Genomic DNA, 20,332 nt, shown 5'->3' with positions numbered 1-20,332 from the left:
GTAGTTTATCAGTGGTGACTGTCCATATGGCAGAAATGTACTGAAAAAATCAATTTATGATGTAATCATACAGATGATGAACACTATTAACAGCAATTATTATATGATGCAATCAAACTTCTAGCAAAATTTGTTAGTTCTGTATGTTGTTTCAGGGTTGGCATCATTTGAGGTCCTTGAGGGGTTGGCATCATCTCTTCTCAGGAGTTCTGGATCAGTGTTGGGGAAAGTTACTTTTAAAAGTAATGCATTACAATATTGCGTTACTTCCTAAAAAAGTAACTAATTGCGTTACTTAGTTACTTTTTATTGAAAGTAATGCATTATGTTACTTTTGCATTTCTTTAAAATTTGGGCTGGGCTTACCTGTTTGTTTTTAATATAATTTTTTTTTTTTTTTGGCAAATGTAAGAGCCCTTTCGCAACAAAATTCTTAGGCTGAAGGAAAAGTAAATTCATGTCTGTAGCAATAAAGCAATAAAAAAAAGAAGAAGAAATGTTAGTTTATCTTGTGTAATTTTCGCTTATTAGGGTGGTTGAATTGGATCATCAAAGGTCAGCAGCAAATTGGTTAATAAAATACAAAGGATATTTGTATTATTTAACATATTTAATTATTGCAGATTTGAGTCATATTCCCAGTTGCTTTTTAACTGTTTTTATTAATTTTAAAGAAAACTAAATTAGAATTTTTTTTTTTTGAGCAAGATGAATTAATGCATGTACACATTTATTCTAAAACTAAAGTAACATCCTACTCCTGATTTTGCTCAAAAAGGGAACAGGAGATCTTTCAAAAAAGTAACTCAGATATTTTCTTGTAAATTAAAAAGTAATGCGTAACTTTACTAGTTACTTGAAAAAAAGTAATCTGATTACGTAACTTGAGATCTCAGTCCCATGGCAAAAACAGAGAAACAAACAGACATAATTAGTGTAGCTGCTGTTCCAACCAAGTAAAATTAATTAGTTTAACCCAAGCTAAAGAATAATAATGCAAATTTTATCAGCTATAACTGCAGTCCAGAATTATGAGATACATTATTTAAATGCTTGGCCAAAGTTTTTAATCTAGATTTAAACAGAGAGAGTGTGTCTGAATCCTGAACGTTATCAGGAGTTTACGCAATATCGCGATCATATTGCGTATTCATCAAAGGCAATAATGAACACGATATTGCGTAGCTTGTCAGTGATCTACGGCTCTGTCTATTAATTGCCAGTCCATTTGAAAGCAGGTGATGGCGATTTAGAGGTAATCACAGAACCAGTTTTACTGACTAGATGCGCATGATCATATCGTTAGATATATCGCCCAGCCCTAACCTTCCCACGTCGTGACGTAGACATGCGGGGGCATGTTTAAATTAGGTGTTTTATGGGGGTGTGGATGAGTCTTAACTTTTATAAAGAATATCTTTGGGTTTGAGACTTTAGTCTTTGAAGCTTTACAGATCTTCTTTAATTTAGAACAGTGAATAAACCGAACGGTTTTAATGCATTGGCATTTTCAAACACTTCAATCAATTTATGAAAAAATCCTCAGAAACTATTTGTATGAAAATCAAATAGGCCTATTGTTTTTCATCCTAAAATGTGTATGTACTGTATAAATACAGAATTCATTAAAGACAGTAGTTAATCAGAAATTTTTTAAATAGCACGTCATACTGAAAAGGTTGCCGACCCCTGGACTAGACTATGTATTTTTGTCTTGGGACAGTAAATAACCACATAACAACACCCTGGCAACTACCCTACCATTGTACATTGAGTTTAAACCATCAATTTTATTTTTTTGGGGTTGGTGTTTGGGGGGGGGGGGGGTGTTTGGGGGTAAACGTGTTTTTAAACTAGAAGACCTTGATAAAGGTGAAGCTGTTTAATACAAATTGTATAAATTTCCCTTAGCAAAATGTATTCACTTTATTGGCTCTTCACAGAAAATAGACTTGACGGAACAAAATGAGAAAATAAATGAGACATCTTGTGATATGGATAATGGCTTTCAGCAGGTGATCACATCACACTATGACTCTTGTGTGTGCGCGTATGTGTTTGTGAGGCAGTTTCTGACCTCGAAACACAGAGTCCAAGCTTATTGTAGTGTAATTTCCTCGTCCAAAGGCTGGAGTGTTTGTGTCAGAGTGAGGCCTCTGTGTGATTGCCTCTCCGTCACCAGTGTAAACCGAGGATAATGCTATGGCCACCTTCCCTGCTGCAAAAACGGGATCAACACAATCCAATTTCTCTCTGTGCAAAAATGGAATAATTTGAAAGAATGGAGTCACCAAGACCAGCGCCTGGGATCCAAGGGGAAGATAAAGCGCTGTTAAAAAACAGCCATTACGAGAGGAATTGGGCGAGAGGTGTTTCAGGACAACAGAACCCCCAAGTTGACAATACAGATGGGAAGTGGCTTCCAACACATCAAGTGAGAGAAAGCCACGGGTAAATTGAGGTGTCTAACTAGCAATCTAGCCCAAAACAGACCTCTGCAGAGACATGAGACATGCGGAAACATATTTTATGTGGATTACAGCTTAGACGAAGCAAGATGAGGTTTCCACGCCACGAGAGAAACTTGCAATGCACTGTTTTGCATTTCAGCAGCTACAAGCTTCAGGAATGCAGGAGAATATCATGTTGAAGTTACGCTTCTCAACGTGCGATTACTAAAAATATCCCATTTTGTTTTGAAGCAGCTGGGCTCCAAAGCATCTCAAGTGCTTCGGAATCAGGTTTCTGTCTTCACATGAAAAAACATCAACCAATGGGGGGAAAAAGTTTGAAAAGCTCTCGAAAAGTCACCAGTTCTAAGCTACGGTTGAGCTCCTAATTGCTTTCAGGTGTCTTCCTCTCAATGCACAGTGACTCTGCCACCAGAAGGAGGGCAAAAGTGATTTGTGTAGATGCTGGCGTTGCAGGAGGCCAGAGTGAAGCTGGGATGGGTTGGAGTAATCAGGATGAGGAACACACCCCCACCTCTCGCCTATGTGTGTCAGACGGGCCCACTCTGATGAATGGACCCTAGATTAGAGCTCACACAGGGCAGGCGCAGGCCTCAGGTGTGCAACCTAATGCATCAATGTTCAAGAGCGTATTTGTGTTGGAGCATAAGTGTAGGTGTACATTCTCTTTGAAAAGCTTGCTTTTGGTGAGGTGGAAAGACTCCTTGCAGCATGTTTTCGCAAGGTCACATTATGAGTTTTGCGACTCTTGCCAATAACGTGAGAGCCAATTATACTGTTTCCTGCGTGACTAATACATTTCCTTAATGGGAAAACTTGTAAATAATTACTAAATCATGATATAAGTCAAGTGTTTCGTGTGTCACAAGAAAACACAATTCAACTGCTTGAGAGGATAATATTCAAATGTCCACCTCCACATAGTCAACCAGAGCAGCCCTTATGTCGAATATTTATGATTTTCAATGACACAGATGCTCTCCTAGCTGAACGTGAGAGAATATGTGCAAGTGCAAGGATGCAGGGATCTAAGGCTGTCCAGCAGGGGGGGTTGGCAGTCAGCGGAGAGGGCCAATGGCTGAGGCTGTGTGGCTAAGTGTCTCATCAGCATCCTACTCATGTTCCAGGCCCACGCTCTAACTGTGCCCTGACTTGATTGTAATTGCCTGAATTCGGCTCCCGCTGCTCCATCCTGGCAATATAACTGCCACATTTTAACCCCAGCAAGCCTAGATACTGCCACACAGCCCTTTGGCTGTTTGGAAGGATGTTATATTTGACTCCGCTTGGGCAGCACCTGTACATATATGGTCAAAGGTTTCTAAATATATTGCCTTTCATTTCAATTTGAATTGCACTTGAGAATGGGGACAAATTAGCTTTTATATCCCTCTCGATCATTTTAGTTTAAATATGTATCTTTAATTCTGTTCCAGTAGCTGATAGAGCATGGCACTAGCAAAAGTCATGGGTTTGAATTCCAGGATATAAATGTATTCTGATTAGCTAAATCATTCTGGATGAAAATTTTGGTAATTTTGGAGCATTTTAGTCATTTAATAATTAAGACTTGCAAATTTGATTTGGACCTGGAATGTGATGTAATTTTTTATATATTTATATATATTTTTTATATATGTTTTTGAGGCACATGGTCTTTGTGGGATTTTCTGGAATATGCTCAGTGACTGCCATATTACGTATTTTTGTATTTTATACTTGTTTATTGTTGCTTCTATTCTATTCTATCTTATTTCTTTCCCTCATAGATCTATCTGTCTAACTTGTTGATTTTATAACTATTTGAGTAACACAATTTTCATTAATAACTAGTAGATTAATAGCATGCATATTGGCTTATGGGCACATAATAATGCCTTATTCTGCATGACCATATTCTAGATCCTTTAACCCAACCCAATACCTAAACTTAACAACTACCTTACTAACTATTAATAAACAGCTAATTTGGAGTTTATTGAGGGAAAACTCTTAATTGTGAAAGTGTTTTTGATGTTGATTATCTTGATTGATTTCTTTTAATTGTATATGTTACAATATTTTTCAAAATGCTACATTATTGTTTAAAAGTCTGGGCTCTGTAATGTACTGTGTGGTTGTACATCTTGTCATTGAGATGCAATAATAAAGTCCTATTCCTATCTGTTAGCTATTCAGAAAACATCTTGCCTGTTGTACTTTCCTGATGCACAAGTCAGACAAATGGTCAATACCAATGCCTTGCTGATTTACATAGATTCCATTAAAACTTGGAAAACCAAAAAGTACATCCAGACTCCTCTTGAAGTAGATGTATTGTACCAGTGTGAGCGTGTGACTTCCTGCTGCATGGCAGGAAGCGAGCGGGCTTAGACCGGCAGGGTTAACTTCAGAACTCCCCTGCGGAGCTGTGATAATAGTTGCTCGCGTAATGAAGAGCAGCCTGCTAGCCAACAGGTGGTCCTTTTTAAAGAGCATAGCCACTGCACTCAGGACAGAAAAAAGCTGCCATGCTAAAATGTGTCAGAATCTAATGTTCCGCAGAATGAAAAACCTGTTTTCTTCCTTTTGTTCAACGCTAGAGATTCAGCCTTGTTCACCATTGTTCCCCGCACAAACGAGCAACAGTCTTTTTTGACACTGAGCCATGGGGGGAAGAAAGACTGAAGCTGACTAGTCACAGGAGAGAGGGGGAAAAAAAGCTTTCTTTCCTTCTTTTTGGAGGTTGAAGCCCATTAAGAGTTTGGGAGTTATGAATGGTTATGAGTCCGTGTGTCTCTCTTGCACAATGTAAGAGAGCCAAAGAAAAAGAGAAAAACCTAACTGGCTTTTCTTCAGACTTGCAAAAAGTCTTAATCACATACAGGCAGAACAGAAGATATAGTAAAAGGTAGCGAAAGAGTGAGAAAGTGTGTGACAGAGAGAAACCAGTAAACGAATCGGGACGGAAGTACCTTTTACTACAGACAGAATGGCTGGGTGAAGTGGAGTGGATGGGGGTGGGGAACGGGGTTAATCCTCCAGGGGCCTCATAAAGTCCCCCTCTACCCTTATAAAATCATGAGAATATAGCCGTTGACTGCTCTACAGGCTTCTTTGGTTGGTGAAATATGCTGCGTTTTTGGTATGCCACTACTTGTAAAAAAAAAATCAATTTTGTTTGCTATTTATGGTGGTCGAGGAGCAATGCATTGATTCTCTACCACTAAAATGTAAAAGATTACTCAAGTCACATATATTTAGGAAAAGAGAAAAGAAATGAGGAAACAATTTGTAGAATAAGTCAACAAAGGACAGAGACTGACAGTCACTGACTATTCTTCACCTGCCTGCATTCTCATCTTAATGACCAGAGGGACAAACGGACACCGCTGAGCTATACTTCAGAACAAAAGCCTTAATTCACTTTTATAATCCATTTGTTATTGTCTGGCCAATTTGTTCTCTTAAGCTACATGAGGGTCCAAGACTGAGACAAAAGCTGAGGGGTAACAATGGCCATCTCCCCCCCGTTTTTTCTTTGTTACTGTTCAAGTACACACCTCCCAGGGTGCATTGCGGGCCTTTTTCGGGCTCAGAAAGCTGGAGCAAAAATTAAACAGCACCTGGAGGAGTCAGCTTTTGCTTCCCACTTCACTGTTACAACAGATTGCAGCCCTCACACTGAGAATTCCAACAAGTCCCATGTTTTGACAAGCCTTCACTCAGGCTGTTTTAATTACCTGTCATGATGGAGTTGTCAGGATTCTGAATGTGGGTCTGAGCTGAGAGGAATGGAACCCAAGGTACAGCTTGTGCCATAAAAGTACAGCTAGATCCAAACTTGCCTTTTCTATGTGCGAATGTCCTCTGTTGGACCTTTCCATATATACATTTTTTTCCAGTAAAAATCTGTTCAGTCTAAAAGTCTGCCAGTCTAAAGTCCTAAAAGGTTACTTCACCCAAATTTTTTTTAAATTCAATCACCCTTTATTGCACTCACCCTCATGTTGTTCCTAACCTGCATTACTTTCTAGCAGAAAAAAGTTGACCATTTACTTCCATTGTTTCTCAAAAGTCTGTCAGATTTTGGAGTCATTTTGGGATGAACAATTCCATTACTTTTCTATTATCAAAAGCTTCAAGAAAAAAAAGAATAAATAAATTTGCATTGATTTTAAAAATAAATTTGGTTATTTCAATTTCCCACTTTACAAAAATATCTTGCATTTAGTGAGAGTTAAATGCTGTGATTCACAGCAGCGACTTCTGTCTGCTCACACTACCTGCCGTTTGCAATCACATTCACATATTCTTTAAGCAGTCACCTCTACCTTCAATCACATGTAATAATCATAGATCGCTTTTAACATGTTAATATATTCATAGGCCCCTTGCTGACATGGCTGCTTAAGAATTATTCTTGAAATATTTCTTGCACATTTAAAATAGAAACAGACAAAATAGCCTGAAACTCTGTCATTTTTCCAGAAAATAAACTGAAATATTTTATAATTATTTTAATATCTGTAACAGTTCTTTATCATTTCAGTATTATTTGAGGAGTTCAAAAGCAAAAACAGATACCACTGTTTTTTCTTTGTGCGTTCCAGTTATTCTCAAACTGCAATTGGGTTATTTTAAGTACAAATAACAAAAATAAACTAAACTAAATAAATAAACATTTCTACAAAAATCAAGAACAATAATATAGCTACAAAATTGTTACAATACTGTATAAAATACTGTTATAAAAATCTTCCAAACGGTTAGTACTTTCTACCCTTTCTTTAACAGTAACTATATAGAACATGGGAGCTAACTCCTCAAGGAACTACCTTGCAGACCATTATAGTCCAATTTAAGTTTGATAATAGGGTGTACGTGATATTTTCTCTTCAATTAAAAAAAATATAGAGTATTTTGAGCCTCCAAATTCTTTGTATACAACCAAACACATTACCTAGTATAAGCCAGGAAAAGGAATGTTCAAATAAAATAAAATGATAAATGCATTTATTTACATAAGTGATGTACATAGTAAACATACATGACAAAGGAAAACGTACATTTTACAGATATAAAATAATCAGCGGCACACAAAACCCAAATCTACTCAGTTCATCACAATTCTGTACCAAAACAGAAGATCTAACTCATAATGAGAAGGCATAAAAAACGGCTGAATCCAAGAGTCCACGTGTCAGAATGAAAACTCTGCGTCTGTGGGTTGGAACTTACTGGATTTCTTCATCAAGGCGGCTTTGACGGCACTGATCTTCCCATCCAGCTCAGTGAAACTGTAGCTCTGTGAAAACAAGGACGTTTTCAGCTAATATATTCTCACTTAACAGCAGGACCTTCATATTTTTCCCTTCATGAATACGCAAATGCATCAGTAAAGGAACTTACCAGTGACACTGAAGCTTTAGGTCGTTTGTGCGAGTAATTCTGAGGTTAAAAGAAATAAAAGCATGAAATGAATGCTGATTTATATGAACAGTGCACAACCGTGGTCGTTCAATGAAATGGCAAAGCATTCATCTCAATATCAGACTAAACAAAAATCTCTTACATGGTTGTTTTTCACAGAAAAAAAGGGGAGGGGGGACGGGTAGCGTAATGGCAGCCAAAACAATAAATTGAACCAAGGACAACTGTAAGTGGACTGAAGCGGCACATGATTAGTGTATGAAACAGAGACAGAGATGTCCTTCAGCATCACTCAATCACTGCCAACAGAGCGAGCCACCATAGACTTACACTGATTAACAGTATTAAGTGGGGCCATCGGGATTCTTTCTGTCACCCAACGGTCCTTTCATTTATTCTGTCTATATCTTTTTATCTATTACCCATAATTTGCCTTCATTTTAATCACTTTTCAGTGTGCATATTGCCCACTTGGCAGATGCATGATATCTGCTCACCCTGGTCAGCAGAGTTCAATTAATTCATTTGACTTACTGAAAGCTGCACCACAAACCAAGAAGATCAGCATATTTGACCGCACTCAATGTTCCACTTTACAGGCAACACACACACACACAGTGTAAATGACATGGAAATCAGCTAGCTTTCAGCTCAGCACTGAACTAAGTGAAGCTGGTGTGAGGAGGCGTAGAAACGGTTCAAGAGCACTTACTCGGCTAACTTTGATGGGCTACAATCTGACAGGGATAACAAATTCTGAAGTGAGGGAAAAAATATCACTCATATCAGCTTTTAATGGTTTTGAAGAACTCTCCGGCCGACTGTCGTGAGCGCAGGAGGAAAGGCATAAGTGAGAAGTCTTCAGCATGACAAGGACGTGTGAGCTACAGTGTAAAACAAACAGAGAATTCAGTGGTACAAACTCAGTCTAACACCATAAAGAGGTTGTCATTTTTAGCATTTAACTCTCTATGGTATGCATTTTGTTCTAACCATTAAATCTTTTTTAAATAAGTTTTTATTACATGCAATAGCTTCAATTACACAAATCCCCCAAAAAATTTAGATTATTTTTTTTTTATCGGGGGTGGGGGGGGGATGGGGGGTATTTAAGAAAACGTTGCCATATGGCACCACAGTGGAAAATGGCCAAAAATGTAGTTTTTCTATTAAATTATGATTATCTTTTCTATTTAAATTGACATTTCTTTTAGATATTGATAGATTTTTATACTTGGAACTCATGCAAACCAAAAGTAAGTAGGTTACTATCATTTAACCTTCAAAATGGTACATATAAATACTATAATGGACAAAACGGCAAACGGACAAAATGTTTTGCTTTTGTACCATATATGCATATCAAATTCATCAACTTTTTATTATTTTACATCCACAAAGTTTCCAACAACAAAAACAAGTCTTTTTGAAAGATTATTTTATACAAGTTAAGTAAATGTATGGATCAGTAGCTTGGAACATGCACTAATACCAAGTAGTACATGAAAACATTAAATACAGGTATTACGATAAGCGGCTCCCTGAAGTAAAGTGAAAAGTGAAAGTTGACATTTGCCAAGTATGGTAACCCATATTCAGAATTGGTGCTCTGCATTTAACCCATCCAAGTGCACACACATAGCAGTGAGAAGTGAACACACACCCGGAGCAGTGGGCAGCTATATCCAGCACCCGGGGAGCAACTGGGAATTCAGTTTTCCCAGTACATATATGCGCACCTGTCTCAATCCAACTCATGTCACATTTCATGACATCCCATGAAACAACAAAAAGCAGTTTTTTCAGCTGTGATGCAAAGGTGCAAGTCACATTTGCTGCACTTCATGCGGACGATCCCCCTGCAGCCAGGGTATTTGCACTTCCCTTTCTTCTCCATTACAGGCCAACTCTGCACTCTTCCTATTGCCCTTTCCATAAAATATAGCTGTATTCATTTTCTGAAAAGAAGACATAATTTTGTTATTTATACATAAATACAACCATACTACAATAAACACTTCAAATCATTAAATAACTGTGATAATTTTATTGATGCTACTATCTATAAAATATCCCAATAGGGAAATACATTACTGCAATTCCACTGTGGGACAAAATTAATTTATGAATTAAAATATCTAATTTACTTACCAAAGATGTTGCAAAAAAAATCACCCTTGAGAAAATATGTTTAGAAATTAGGTTAATAGAGCAATTTCTGGAGCACTTCAGGAGATGTCTTCTGTGTCAGGGTGACAGTGGGAAAATTAGTTTTGGGAGGACATTCAGTTGTCATGTGACTTAAAAACAGCACATCATTGGCTACCTTAAGGCCTACCCTTTTAATTCCCTTAATGTGATATATCGTAGTTTTTTCAGAATAACAAGGAAATTAGTATAAATTAATTGTTGCCATATGGCAACTCCGTACCATAGAGGGTTAATTGTTTTCCTTGGTGTAGACTTGGATTACCTTTTAAAAGTTCAAATGTCTTAAAGTCGCTTATGCTCATCAAGGCAACATTTAATTGATTAATAATATAGCGAAAACAATGTTTTTACAAATGTGAAATAAGCACCGCAACCAAAAGAGCGTCAGCTAAGTACTGAGTAGTTATGTAAATAAATGTAATTACTAAATTTAATAAATATATATATATATTTTTTTATAAATTTACAGACATTTCTAAATTACTGTTTTCACTTATAGAGTGTAGATTAATGAGTTGTTGTTTTTTTAAGAATTTAAAGGGGTCATTTTTTTTTTTAAAGATCTTTTATTTTATTTATTTGGTGTAAAAGAATATGTAGACTAGGGCTGTCACTTTTAGTTCGAAAATCGATTGCACAATCGATCGGACCAACCAAAAAAAGTTTCGAAAATGAAAATAGGGAATCGATTTTAACCAAATATGTAGACTATTAATTTTAAAATAATTAAACAATTAAAAAATATACATGTAACAAAATTCACAAACAAGCAGAAAAAGAAAATAAAGAATTCAGAGAGTGCAGTATGCCTTGCGAAAGCTAGACAGAAAATACCAGCAATTTTACGCGCCTATAAGACCCAGTGATGTCGAAAGCGACCTCTCTGCGTTCACATCAAACACGAATAGAGCGTCTGGCGCGAATACTTTCAATGTTAAGGGGACGTTCACATACCGCGCCTAAAAACGCGTGGAAAACACTAGGCGCGCCGCTTTCTCCTTCTTTCCAAAGCGCTCGGGCAGTTGCGCTCCAGAGGCGTCTGCTGTTGCTAAGCAACCATGACCTGCTCTCACCATGAAGACGCGGAAATTTCAGCAAAGGATAAATGGATTTGCAGCACTAAAAATCGCTTGCAGTAGCTCTGCTACTAAATTTATTTCAAAATGGCAATCTATATATAGCTATGGTCAGCTGTTCCTTCATCTTGGCTGAACTTTCAAAGTTGTTACGGGAAAGGATGAAGGTGATAGGTTGGTTCTTGTCACATGACCCGCGGTGCGCTTGCGGCATTCTGAAAAGTTGAAAAAACGAGCGCGTCGCACCGCGTGCGCGTCGCTTCCATTATGAGCGCGCATACCGCGCGCCTACATTGGAAATAATGAACTTGAGCGCGCAAAAGACGCGATATGTGAACGGCCCCTAAGTCAATAGAAAGACGCGTTTACGCGCGTATGGAGATCTCACAGCGCGGTAGACGCGAATTCGTCTCATTCGCGCATCTAGTTACAGGAGATTCTGAGTTATGAAAAGGACCATTGCAAGCTGACAGCGACCGGCTTTTGTGGTGGAAAATTGGCAGTAATACCCCCACCTTGCGCAGCTGTACCCGAGTGTCCCTGGGACATCAGTGCGATCGGAACATGCGTCTTCTCGACAGCTGGACATATAGTGAATAAAAAACGCTCTGCTCTGGACCCCGAAAATGTTGATCGACTTGTTTTCCTGTCCAATAAATTTGTAATGGCCCTAGCCTTTTTGCGCATTTCATGCCTGCCTAGTGCCGCCTAGCCTAAGTGTCGGTTACGTTCAATAAAAAAAAACACACAAATGGCCTGTTCTCAAGTCCATTTAAAGTTTCATTTTTTTGAACAGTTGTTTGAAATGGATTGAATCATTATTTAAAATAATCGTGGAGATTTTTGAATTGCCTAAATCATAAATGCAGCCGGACTGAAGCGTGCAGTGATGTTTTTCTTTTGTTATGGCAGCAGTCCCCTCTGCATATATATTTTTTCGAGAATGTTGCACTCCTGTTGCTGTTTGTTATTCTGCACGAAACTTCATGCCAATAAATAAGAAATATTGCTGACTTGTGCGTTTCCAGCGCTCTCTTTACGTTCGTCCGTTATTTGACGTTGAAAAAGGAAACGTCTTTTTTTGTTTTGTTTTTTTTTACATGGAAAATCTATTTTACAATCGATTCAATGAACACTGATGTCTTAAAAATCGAAAATGAATTTTTCACAAAAGTGACAGCCATAATGCAGGCATGCTTTAATGTTCAAAAAACACATTATTTTTCAAATACTGTACATTATTGTAGGTCGTCTATGCCCCGCCTCTCTCAAATACTTTGTTTTTTTCTTCAAAGTCCCTCCTTCCGACAAGCGCAGTCTGCTCTGATTGGCTAGCTGACCCAGTGCATTGTGACTGCCCGAACACAGCAAGCACTCGTCAGAAATGTAATGCCCCTTGCTTCATCTTTCAAAATAAATGTAAAGACAGTTAATAAGGTACTTAGTTTTAGTTGACTCCACTGTGACCCTGTCTCTCTCTCTCTCACACGCAAGCACACACACACAACACGCAAAACTCCGCATTTGAACAGTCAACTGCAAATACTTAAACTAATAACAAAACACACATATAGTAGCTGATTCAGAAGCGCCAGATTGTCGTAGCAAAGTCAGAATGACTATCTCTCTTAGGTTCACAAAACGGTTGTCCATAAAATGCTTTGCTGTTCTGTTGCAAGTAATCTTAAAGATTCCTAAATGCATCTACTTTCGGAAGGCCAAATAAAGTGCTTTTGCTTTTACCTAGATACACACAGCATCTCCCTGACATGGCTGCTTCAACACTAACTGTGGTTACTGAAACCACCCCTTCTTTCTTTGCGTGAACATTTGGGCGGTATTACAAAAATTTTTTGCACAAAGTGATGTAAACGTGGGGGTGTGTTTGAATGAGGGGTGTGTGGCAGAGTCTTAACTTTGATAAAGAATATCTCTTTGGATTCCAAAGAGAAAGGAAAACTTGAAATCGCATGATATGACCCCTTTAAACAATTGTAGTATCAGGCTGCAACATAAAATTTAAATAAGTGAAGGGGGTCTGAATACTCTGAATGCACTGTATATATAAATATATATATGTACAGTGTTGTTCAAAAGTTTGGGATCAGTGAGATTTTCAATGTTTTTTTAAATAAGTTTCTTATACTCATCAAGGCTGCATTTATTTGATAAAAATACAGAAAAAATATTATTTCAATTTTTTTATTTTAATATATATGAAAATGTAATTTATTCCTGTGATGCAAAGTTGGATTTTCAGCATCATTACTTCAGTCTTCAGTGTCATGTGATCTGCCAGAAATCACTCTGATATGCCACATTTTCTGCTCAGAAACATCTCGTCATCAATGTGCTGTTAATATTGTTATGATGCTTTGATAAACAAAGTTCAAAGAATAGAATTCTTTACTGTCACTTTTGATCAACCTAATATGTCCACGCTAAATAAAAGTATTCATTTTTTCTTTAAAAAAATGGAAAAAGCCTCATGAATGGTACTGTATAATGCACCACCCTCTCTTTGACCCTGTGCCTTTAAGAAATGCTCCTTTGCATGTGACAAGAGCAACAGAGCTTGTCTTAAGCAAGACTCTTTGCAAAGCCTGTATTGCATAATCCTCACTCAAATTTGCCAAATTAAAGGTTAATGTCAGGCTGAAATCATGTTTCAAAATAAATGAGTTTATTTATTAATTTATTAATATTGTGATTCATTTAAAAAAAGAAAAACAACAACTCCCTATCAGAATCACTCAATGTGTGGTTCTCAGTGTTCATAAGATACTGTGGATGTTGAAAGAGTATGGAACTTGTGGAATGACACTGCTAAGATGAACAAACTAATTCAATATCTGATCATCCACTCCTCCAACAAACAAGGACACACATTCTCTCTCGCTCTTTTCCTACCACTTCAGTGGAGTGGAAGTACTCTGGGGAAAGACCCTCAAGCTCCAGAATTCGATCTTCAAGTAGTTTTAGCCGCTGATAAATGCTTTGAGGAACTGGACCTGCTATAGATACAGTAACAGTAGAATGTTCATATGTCAGCCTACATGAAAAAATAAATACGCTGCTGAACATGCGAAACATTAGGACATTTAACATTGTATTGCTCTTCAATAGTTCTCATGTACCTGGTGGAAGTTTAAGGTGAGATTCCATGTTTTGGAGCCTCTCCTCCACGGCAGGGTTTCCAGTCTATGTTCATGGATCCCTGCTGCTGGTTTGCCAGTTCAGTGTGTGTCCCTCTGGTTTGAGGTCCATACGTATTTATAACACGCTTCACTACAATAGCAAACAAACACCCACCGGAGCCATGTGAGTAAGGGTGGGCGATACAGCCTCAAAATGATATCACGATATATCAAGATTAATTGCAATAACGCTATTTATGACGATATATTAAAAAAAATAAAATAAAAAAAACATGGAACAATGTTTTATTGGTGATTGCAGCTGGCAGGCAGCAGCATTTATTAGTGCAAACAAATGAAGAGCATTTTCAATCCTTTTCCAATGAGCTACTGTCATCGACGACAGACTACTTAATTTGAAGTGTAAATCTGTTATCATAAGGTGGCAGCAGCAGCTGTGTGTTCGACTTGATGCAGACTGATCAGTGTACAGCGCCGTAGCTGGGGTTTTACCAGTGGCCCCTGTTTGAAATTGTGTAAATAGCACAAATAAACAAATTAAACAATGTTTAAGTAGGTGTCCAGGTACAGAAACTGAATAATCAAATGTAAATAGCACTGCATAGTCTTTACTGTATAAATTAAATATAGAATATTTCTTGTTAAAACTACAAAGTAATTTTCTTCCATTTCTTTTCTTGGATTAACAGCAAGGACACTGACAGCAGCTAGTAAATTAGGCGCGGTCACTTTAAGAGATAAAACATCCAATATGTTACACATTCCATTTCTTTCACAACGGTTTACTTTCACTTAAGACATAACCAACCATTTTTTCGAGGATAATTTCGAGGTCAAAATTTTGTATGTATTTGTCATTACAGAAGAAGAGACAAAACGCTAAGAATCGAATGAATCGCGATTTCTATAGCGATTCAATGCTTTCAAAATGTATACACATTAAACTACTACACGCACGAATTAATGGAGACCTTGAAGAGTGTTCGTGAATCGTGCCTCTTATCTGTCCTTTCACGCGCTCCACTGTTTACTGCCTGAGACTGTCACAGGATTGCGCTCGCGCTCCGCTCCGTTCGTCTCTGACGCAGCTGACGTGTGATCTATAGGACTCGTGTCCAGTAATGCTAACGTGAAGTAGTTTTGCTTTTCTGTAGTTTGTCAATGGCTCTCTGCATCTTACCGACGGAGTTACCAGAGCCGTCGACAGCTGTATTTATTGCATGGACGGAGCAGAAATGTAAGTGTCTAAATCATACGCACAGATCCATTGAATGATAAATGTGTTTTAACAATGCGGATGAACCGAATATACGAAGGAAACTTTTAAAATTAACCACAGCATTAACAACGACCTTGAAATAAGAGCGCGAGATTTATCTGATAATATGCATGAAAGTAGCGTTTGTTTCATTAGCAAACAGACATCTGGCGCGTTTTCTCTCAGAATCATTCGCTGATGGAGAGGAAAAGTTAAATAGAGATGAAGACGGTTTCACACTGAAAGAGAAGCGATCTCGCTCCCATAGACGTGCCAGGCTATATCTGCAGCTAAACTGAATAAAAGCAGAATGAACTGATGAAACTAAAAAAAAAACACAAACAATTTATGAATGATGCAGTGCTAATTGACATTTATACAGTACAGAAACTTTTTTTTTTTTTTTTCCTAACCTATGGTTCTCTAACCATAAATGCTACTGTAATTTGCCCCCTGACTAAGCATTTAAATAATTTAGTAGAAGCATTTAAATAATCCCGTGAATGCACTTAAAGAATGCAGAATCGAATCGTTATAATCGAATCGAATTTAATTGTGAATCGAATCGAATTGAATCGTTCTAAATTTGCAAAAATCGTTATTGAATCGAATCGAAAACCTATGAATCGTAATCGAATCGAATCGGTGCCTTGCCAAAGATTCACAGCCCTAGTGCTAAATTAAGCTTTTAATGTCTTTTTGTGCTTGTATGTTTAAACTGTCGAGGTGTATTAGTTCGTTCATGCACAGGAGGAAACAAAGAAGAGCTCGGTTTGGTGTTTGACTGGCTCTCCATGTGCGCACCGAACTCAGCGTGCAAACTCTCAGGCTGGTATGATATTTGTTTTTGCTTTTGAAAGAAGTCAGCTCATAATGGCTACACATGTTTAATACAGTCAAATTAAAGCAGTATTATTATTTTAATATATAAAAAAAATGTCATTTATTCCTGTAATAGCAAAGCTGAATTTTTAGCAGTCATTATTCCAGTCTTTAGAGTTACATGATCTTTCAGAAATAATTCTAATATGATGATACATATTTTCAGGATTCTTTGAGGAATAGAAAGTTCAAAAGAACAGCATTTATTGGAAACAGAAACCTTATAAATCTCTTAACTGTTTTTCAGAGCAATTTCAATTTTATTTTTGATGGAAATGGCAGTACAGCTTTTATTTTGAAGTTTAAATATATTTCAAAAACTACACTTTTTGCCCGGAAGACTCATCATTTCATATCGTTAAGTGACCATGATAATATCGAGAGTTTTGCTATAGTGAGATCACAATATTGATTAATAATCGATTCATCACTGCCTTACACACATGCAATAGTAAACACCCTGCCAACATCCGAAGCAAATGACCTCATTTGGCAGAAATAAAGAGTTTTTACCACCTGGTTGTGTACAGTATGAAGGATTTAGTCTGTGAATGACGGGTGTATTTTGACCTTACACCTGTGTAAATCAGCACTCTTGCAAACATTGGCAATTGTGCAGTAAGCCCTCTGACCACCCCCCATGCTGCCAGTGCCCTCCCATTCTCACCCTGATTGCAGTCGATCATGTTGCAAAACTCCCTCACATTGTTTTCATTGATCTCCAGCTGTTTGCGCTCTATAAATGCAGATATCCTACGTTCAATCTGAAAAAAATGTAGCGAGAGAGAGATAGCAATGAGAGTCAGACTGATGAGCTATTGAAGGGAAAAAAATCAATCCACTGTCTTCTTTTTTGCCGTTTAGTTATAATGAGGAACACTAGGCTGTATGGGCTGCATGACTAACAAGTGACCGCAGTGGACACAATTATTCCAAAAATCAAAATATTTCTCACACGCAGCCATTTCAGATAGTTGTGATTTGCTTGGGCCTTTTATTACGGTGACTGTAAAAAAATAAATAAGCAATAAAAACGAGGGCCTCCTTGTCCTTCGCCCACATGCAATTTCAGCGTGTAATGAACATCCACTTCATAACGTTGCAAGGACCAGGACCTCTCTCAGGACTCTCAAAGTGGGTGGCTATTTGTTTCTCTCTGAAGGAAAGCAGGCGGGTAAGGAGCCTTCCATTCATTCTCAACTATCTGCACACAGATGGCAATTCACACTCCCTATGACTGACCAACTGGAGCAGATTACATGCAAATAATAAATAGCCACTGTCAAACATTCAACTTTAATTGCATTTGGGAAAAGAGATTGCTTGAATACTTGCAAAAGGGGAATATCTGGTCCAACAATAATCATTGGTACATACAAATGTAAAAAATAATAGCCTAACTGTTCAACTAAGTAAGACAAAATACAGAATATATAAATATATAATGCCTTTGTTATTGGCAGCATAAAAACATTTCAAAGTTTTATCATTATGCCCTCTCCTCTCTTACAAGGTTAAAGGTTGAAAAAAAAAAAAAAAAAAGACCAGTAATAAATAAATAAATGGATAAAATATATAATTTCTTTTATAAGCATATATAAAATATTTCTATATTTTGTGACGTGGTATGTTTGAGAGGTTTTACCTCAGATTTAGCAGCCTTTCTCTGCACATTATCATCGATTTGAGGCTTGTTATGAATGATGCCGTGGTCAGATGTAGGATGCTCATATGTATCTGCTGTTTCTTTCCTGCCACTGCTGCCTGGGTTGGAGTAGCCTTCAGACTTCACCATTTGCTTCAGATTTTCAGAGACTAACTGGAAGAATCACAAATCGAATTATAAAGTGATAACAAATAGATCCACAGATAATTCAATTTCAAGTGTATCTATAATATTTTAAGAGTTCTTTCTAATAGGGAAAGAAGTCTGTCTAATAATCAGATTGTTTGTTAAACAAGGGTGTGTAAAAAGTATTATAACGAATGATATCTCATAAAGTGTGCATCTGTATCCTGCATGACCGAGTGTTCTCTGCGTGACAGTCGTTGTGTGTGAATTGAATGCTGACAGAAGAGTACAACTTCACTGGAGAGGTGTGATCGACAGACTTTATAAATTCATGACTTCAAATCATGCTGTGCTTTATCCATTTGCCCACTGTCATGTTCATATCATTTTCACTGTGTGCTGTACGTAAAATGAGTGTTACCTTTAAAAAAAAAAATAAATAATGAGATATATATATTCCCAATGCACACAAACTTATTACTGATAGTCCTGATAGAACAGTGTTTATTTACGTTTTATTTATATATTTTAAATGTTTCTTTATTAAAAAAAAATACTTCAATAGGATTACAGAATCAAGTAGTTGTCACTTAAGGTATAAGTAAGTTTATTTTACACATTTATAATTTTTGAGGACAACAGAAGCAATCAAAACCAACAAAAGAGCAATGTTATGCAAGTGCTATATTAGTATATTATTATAGTGTTATATTTCAATTTCACAAAGAAATGTGCCACATTTTGTCCAAGCAATAATTAAAGGACACATTAAATTTATAATTTGTCTTAAACCTAAATTTTGTAAAAATTTGTAAAAAACAACAACATAAAAACGTGAATTGAATCGAATCGTGAGTTGAGTGAATCGTTACATCCCTAATAGATAGATAAGGTGTCTATTCTAGGAAAGGTTTATTACACATCTAAGCAGCAGCCATTAATAATAATAATAATCAATTATTAATAATAATGTAAATACATAAAGTAAACAAATAAATAAAGGGCAACAAAACAGTGTTTAGTTAAAAACTAAATGGTTTGTTATACACTTCAGTTGTCATTATAGACTGGTAGGATCACCCAGAATCAAGTATTCCACAGAGGTGTGTTAGTTAAATTATAAAAACACACATGATAAAACCACTCTTACCTGTAGTTTGGAGATGTGCTGTTGTAAACAGGCATTAACTTGAGATGGCTGAAGTTCAGAGATGTTTATTTGGATGACACTGGCATTGATGCTCAACTCTTTATCACCCACTTTTAACTGTAATACAAGAGAATTTCTACAATTATTCTTCTTTTTATTATTATTATTATTGTAGCTTCTAACTGCTTTTGACGAGCATCTGTACTAAAGATAAATGACTAAACCAGCCTAGGAGACTTATTGATGGTCGTCTGTTTATGTATGGTTTATGAGAGGGATTTTGGGCAGTTGTCAGTTGGTCAGACAGGAAGTAACACCAGCATAAACAAGTAAGATCAGCAAACAATCTCAGGCTGGTGATGTTTATTTCACAGGTTTTATAAGACTCAAATTATCCACTAAAATAACTGGTAACGTTATGTGCTCTACAGAGTGTGATACTGTTCCAGTTTTCCCAACCCTGTTTAAAGCACGTGCATCTTATTTACACAAACCTTTGCGCTAAACTCAGCGAGGGACTGGATAATAGCGCCAATGCAGTCTCTGAGCACATCCCGGTGTCTTCCGTGGCTGCTGCGCTGCTTCTGTTTACTTCCAGCAGCGCACGCGTCACGTCTGTCTCCCTCCGACGCAATCATACTTCCGCTCCTGACGCTGATTGGACTAACGCGATCCTCTATGACATGACCTCACTTCCTTTAGAACCGTGGCAAATTTGCGAAATCAAAAGTCATTTTCCACTTTATTTAAAAAAAAAAAACTTTGACAATTCATATTTAATTTGTTTAACATTTTTAATAATGTTCACTATCTATCTTGTGTTACGTTCTGTTGTGCCACATTAGTCAATGTGTAAAAATAATAAAACAATAAAATGTACCTTGTTTTTTTTTCAAGGCAATACCAATTTTTTTGGCATGTA

General features: G+C 37.1%; 1 pseudogene; it reads right to left on the bottom strand.

Moving 5' to 3' along the window:
* Positions 1-7,453: 7,453 nt before the first annotated feature.
* Positions 7,454-20,087, bottom strand: LOC132113331 (MAP3K12-binding inhibitory protein 1-like; annotated as a pseudogene).
* Between the last annotated feature and the right edge of the window lie 245 nt (positions 20,088-20,332).

The sequence above is a fragment of the Carassius carassius genome, chromosome 32 (assembly GCF_963082965.1).
Source record: "Carassius carassius chromosome 32, fCarCar2.1, whole genome shotgun sequence".
Classification (NCBI taxonomy): domain Eukaryota; kingdom Metazoa; phylum Chordata; class Actinopteri; order Cypriniformes; family Cyprinidae; genus Carassius; species Carassius carassius.
Note: the sequence above shows the minus strand (reverse complement) of the source record. Positions and strands in the feature narration are given on the sequence as shown.